The sequence below is a fragment of the Lathyrus oleraceus genome, chromosome 2 (assembly GCF_024323335.1).
Source record: "Lathyrus oleraceus cultivar Zhongwan6 chromosome 2, CAAS_Psat_ZW6_1.0, whole genome shotgun sequence".
Taxonomy (NCBI): Eukaryota; Viridiplantae; Streptophyta; class Magnoliopsida; order Fabales; family Fabaceae; genus Lathyrus; species Lathyrus oleraceus.
This window is the reverse complement of record NC_066580.1, coordinates 43,748,315-43,754,297: the sequence shown is the minus strand read 5'-3', so window position 1 is coordinate 43,754,297 and position 5,983 is coordinate 43,748,315. Positions and strand designations below refer to the sequence as shown.

Below are 5,983 nucleotides of genomic sequence, written 5' to 3'. Positions count from 1 at the left end.
GTGAGTCTCCCTAGGATTTGATTGGAAGCGAGCATATAAGCAGAAACTAAATAAAATGTCAGGTCTAGAATAGGTTAGATAAAGGATCGAGTCTATCATACCTATGAATAACTTCTGATTTACCTTACTGCTTACCTCTTCTTTCTCCAGAATGCATGTAAGATGCATTGGAGTCTTCGTTGGCTTGCATTCTGACAAGTTAAACTTATTCAGAAGTTCCCTTGTATACTTGCTCTGATGATTATACATTCCTTCTGAATGATGATCAATTTGAATTCCCTGAAATAACTTGAGTTCTCCCATCATACTCATTTCAAATTCTGCCTGCATTGACTTAGCAAAATCCTTGCACAACAAAGCATTAGCAGAACCAAAAATAATATCATCAACATAAATTTGCACAACCAGAATACCATTCTTAAAGGTTTTGCAAGATAGAGTTGTGTCCATTTTACCTTTGGTAAAATCATTTTCCAAAAGGAAGTTACTTAGTCTATCATACCAAGCTCTGGGAGCTTATTTCAGACCATATAATGACTTTTTCAATTTGAAAATAAAATCAGGGTTTTGGGAACTTTCAAAACCTGGGGGTTTGTGTACATACACTTATTCATAATGTATCCATTTAAGAATGCACTCTTAACATCCATCTAATAAAGAATGATGTTATGATTGACTACAAACGAAATTAAAAGACGAATAGACTCTAGCCTGGCAACTGGAGCAAAGGTTTCTGTATAGTATATACCTTCTTGTTGACTATAACCTTGAGCTACCAGTCGAGCCTTATTTCTAACAACTTCACCCTTCTCATTGAGCTTGTTTATGAAAACCCATTTGGTTCCAATGACATGGAAACCCTTTGGTTTCAGAACAAGATCACATACGTCATTCCTGGTGAATTGATTCAGTTCCTCTTGCATATCAAGAATCCATTAATTATTCAGAAGAGCTTCATCAATGATGTAGGCTCTATCAGAGATACCAAACTCATAAAAGTTTCTTCAAAAGGTTTGAATGAAGATCGAGTTATGACTAATGTTTCTTTATCTCCCATAATTAATTCTTCATAATGTGAAGTTCTTGGTTTACTCTTCTTCTGATGAGTTGGACCAACGCCAACTTCTGGTTGACTCGTTTCTGATGCTTTTTCTTCATATTCATTAGTTTTTCCTTATGAGTCTTTATCTCTAGATTATGAGAAATTAATCTTCATATCTGCAAATTTCTCAACTAGCTTTGACTTTTCAAGGTCAAGCTTATCATTGAATCTAACATGAATTGATTCTTAGACAATTTGTGTCTCAATGTTAAAGAATCTGTAACCTTTTGAGCGTTCAGAGTATCCTAACAATAAGCACTTTTGTGCCTTAGAACCAAACTTTCCAAGATTCTCTTTAGTGTTCAACATAAAACACTCATAGCCAAAATGATGGAAGTAAGAAATGTTGGGCATTATGTTCTTCCACATTTCATAGGGAGTCTTACCCAGAATAGGTCTAATAGAAATCCTGTTATGAATATAACAAGATGTGTTAAATGCTTTTGCCCAGAAATGCTTAGCCACATCTAAATGCATCAGAGACCAATTCCTATAACAGTTATAACAATCACCAATCTGATTGTTTCATGTCTAGCTACAGGAGCAAACACCTCAAAGTAATCTAGTCCATATTTATGTAGAAATCCTCTAGCTACTAACCTCGCTTTGTGTTTTCCAATTGATCTATCTGGATTTAGTTTTACCTTGTAAACCCATCTGACACTGATGGATTTCTTGTTCATTGGAAGCTCAGTCAACTCCCAAGTCTTGTTTCTTTCTATTGCCTCAAGTTCTTCTTTCATGGCCCTCAACCACACTTTCTTCTTGAGATATTCTTCTGTACTTACTGGCTCAAAGACTACCAACATGGCACATTGAATTACTTCCCCTTCAGAGTCTATCTCAGTATCTTTAAACATGTCAAACTCTGCAAGTCTTCTTGGTATTTGTCTGATTCTTTGTGGTCTCTAAACTTGTTTAGAATCTTCTTCAGATGCTAGAACAATATCAGATACTGGACTACCTTCAGAGGCATGATTATCACCAGATTTTGGATCATCATCAGAGTCTGGATCAGAATTAGATTCACCTTCAGAGTCTTCTTCAGCATCAAAGTCATCTTCAGACTCTGACTCATCTTTTGACTCTTCTTCAAACTCAGAATCTCCATCAGAGGCATATTTTTCTTCTGAATCTAAAATATCCTCAGAATTTAACTAAGGTGTTAACAATGCACTAGAGTTGGATTGAGACTTGTTCAAATCCATGCTTATGATTCTTTCACAATGAAATCTCTTCTAAATTCAACTTTGTTAGTGAGAGGACAATAGAGCTTATTGATGACACTGAAATTCACCGTATTTTCGACTCCGATTTCGCATGCATTCTAGTTGTTTTATTATCATTTCGTTATGTTATTACTATGTTTCTCTTTGTTTTTAGGTTTTCAGTCTAATCGGAGCCATGATCGAGAAAAGGAGTGAAAACGAGCTAAAACCCTAAAATTCAGCATTTTACACTTGTGGCTCCCACTGTGGCTGGCGCCATGGGCCCAACCATGACGTGTCCTAGCTCAACTTCCCTCAACTGCCACGTTCCCCACTACCTCCACTTGGGCGCCACACTTTGCTCTTGTGGCGGGCGCCACAAGAAGAAAAGTTTTCCCTCCCAATTTCAAACTAAAGGGCATCCTTGTCTTTTCCATTATTTTACTTGCCTATAAATAGAGACTCAAATTCATTTATTTAATCATCCAAACTTAGAGAAGATGCAAACTTAGAGCAAATTTAGTTTCACTTAGGCATATATTCAGTATTTTAAAAGTGGTAATCGCTTCGCATTGAGGTGTTACCACAATTGTGTAATCAAGTCTGTGATCGAGTCTGTAATCGAGTTTGGAGCACTTTAGTAGGAAGTTAATCCTGCCGCCATTTTCATTTCCGTTTCGCATTATTATTCAACCCTCCGATTGGAGCAGGTTTTTATTACTTTGCCTTTATCTATTTTATTTTCCTGCACTGTCGTTACTTTATTTATTTCCCGCACTGTCTTTATTTTATTTATTTCTCGCACTGGCACTACTTTAATTTATTTCTCGCACTCACACTACTTTTATTTACTTTCCGCACTCGCACTACTTTTATTTATTTCTCGCACTCGCACTACTTTTATTTACTTTCCGCACTCGCACTACTTTTATTTACTTTCCGCACTCGCACTACTTTTATTTAAATTAAAATGCACCTTTACTTTACCATGTCTAACTAAATCTATAAAGGTTAGAATGTAAGGATCGTAATTGAACCAATAATCCGTACAATTGTTCGTAGAAACACTTAAGGGCTATTTTGACTTTCAACCTAAGTTTTCCCGCACTTAATTTCCGTTGGGTAAGATCGAAAGCCGTCCAACGTCTTTTTAAACTTAGTTGTTATTAACTATTTCAAAAACAGCGAAAGCGCTTTGTTTAGTTCATTAGAAGTTTTTAACTTAAGAAGAAAAGTGATTTTAAAACTATTTTTGGACGCGTTTATAAGTTTAGAGTCTGGTTCATGAGAACCTCTTTTGGTTAAGAAATCCAGGTTAAAATACTTTTCAACTTAGTCAAGATACTATATTTCTTAAAAATAGGTTTACTACTCTAATGCAATGCGCGCCTTTTTATAAGTGACAATAAGAGGGTTTGATTAGGGAGTACAACTCGGTTCTGAATACACGAAAGCGACAGTTCCTGTTAAATTGGTTCTTTTCAAAGTAGGAAACACTGCCCATAAGTAGTTCTATTAGCAAGTTCTTGGATTATTAATTGATTATGTGAATTACATTCAAGCCTGTCTTTATCAATTGAACTTTATTTAATACTTTATTTTTCATCGTACACTCTAAAAACCCCTATTTCGATTACCTTAGATAAACACCATAACAATAGATAACGTTAGATTGACACTTGGTCTCTATGGATTCGACAATCTTTTATATTACTCTGACGCGTTCGTATACTTGCGAAAAGCACGCATCAAGTTTTTGACGCCGTTGTCGGGGACCAATTTCGTCAAATTTCGTACCCTGTTGTTATATCGTTTAGACTTAGGTTATGACCCGCCAGTCAATGCGAAGAACTCGCAGCACCGGAAGTTTAGTATACCCCCTGGCGGAACCTGAACGTTACGCTCGCGCACGTTTATTTTTCCATAGAATTAGAAGAGCTATGGCCGAAGATCAAAACCAAAGACCTCTTAAGGATTTCGCCCAACCATCCAACGAAGAACGTAGTTCTAGTATAGTAAACCCAACCATACCAGCTAATAATTTCAAACTTAAACCCTCCCTGTTACAACTAGTGCAACAGAGATAATTCACAGGTCTCGCTACTGAGAACCCAAACCAACATTTAAAAATCTTTCTCCAATTAGCAGACACTTTTAAAACTAATGGAGCTTCTCCTGAGGCAATCCGTTTAAGATTATTCCCTTTTTCCCTCAGAGATAAAGCCCTATCTTGGTTAGATTCCCTTCCACCCAATTCCATTATGACTTGGGATAACCTTAGAAGAGTATTCCTTGCTAGATACTTTCCCCCGAGTAAGAACGTCGTTCTTCGAAACCATATAACTAGATTTACCCAGAACGAAGGAGAATCGCTGTTCAAAGCTTGGGAGAGATATAAGGAACTGTTAAGAGCATGCCCATATCATGGTTTAGAAAATTGGTTAATCATTCAGACCTTCTATAATGGACTTCACTATAACACTAAGATAACCATCGACGATGCCGCAGGCGGTGCGCTGATGAACAAACCTTATCCTGAAGCTAGTGCCCTCATCAAAGATATGGCTCAAAACCATCAATCATGGGGAGTCGAATGAGCGACAGTTGAGAAGAAGGAAGTCCAAAGAGGAGTACATGAACTAAGCTCTATAGACATGATGCAAGCTAAAATGGATGCATTAGCCCTTAAGGTGGAGCATATGTCCATAAACCCGAATACTGCAGCCGCAGTTTCGTCGGATTGTGAGATATGTGGAACCAAAGGACACCAATCTGCAGAATGCAGTCTATTAAACGAAACCCACTCTGAGCAAGTGAACTACGCCCAATGGAACCCATATTCGAATACCTATAACCCTGGATGGAGGAATCACCCAAACTTCTCCTATAAGAACAATAACCCTATCCAAAATAATGCACCTCCGAGACAATCAGGTTACCAAGCCCCAAGATCAAATCAACCTATGCAACCTGTACCACCAAAACCGAGCCTTGAGAAAATTATGGAAAATGTTATCACTGCTCAAACCCAACAAAACAAAGAGTTCATGAACCAAAACATTCATGTTAATAAACTGATTACCCAGTTAGGAACCAAGGTTGACCAAATAGTTACTCATACTAAGATGCTTGAAACCCAGATCTCTCAGGTAGCTTTAAACCAAGCCCCCCAGACCACACCTGGAGGACAGTTCCCTGGACAACCTCAACAGAATCCGAGAGGGTAAGCCAATGCCATTACCCTACAAAGTGGGAACGCTTATGATGAGCCACCAAACCCAAGATTGAGTGAACCCAAAACTTCTAAGGAATATACCGAACCCACGGACGAAGTAAAGGAACCAGAGGAATCTGAAAAACAGGAAAGTCAAGAAAAAGGAGAAGAACCTAAAGATAAAACTTACGTACCACCCCCACCATATAAACCACCTATACCATATCCGCAGAGACTCAAACAACCCCAGATCAATAACCAGTATCAGAAATTCATTAAGGTTATAGAAAAACTTCACGTAGAAATCCCTTTCACAAAAGCCATCACCCAAATACTTTCTTATGCTAAGTTTCTCAAAGACATCCTTACCAACAAGCATAGACTCGACGATCCGAAACCCTTGGAATGTAATTCCATTTCCGAGAATAAGTTAGCCAAAAAAGATAAAGATCCTGGAAA

General features: G+C 37.7%; 1 non-coding gene across 1 annotated transcript; it reads right to left on the bottom strand.

Annotated features, from left to right (window-relative positions):
* Positions 1-4,634: 4,634 nt before the first annotated feature.
* Positions 4,635-4,741, bottom strand: LOC127124683 (small nucleolar RNA R71). The gene has a single exon (XR_007804144.1). It is a non-coding gene; the product is annotated as a small nucleolar RNA R71 (small nucleolar RNA).
* Positions 4,742-5,983: the final 1,242 nt, after the last annotated feature.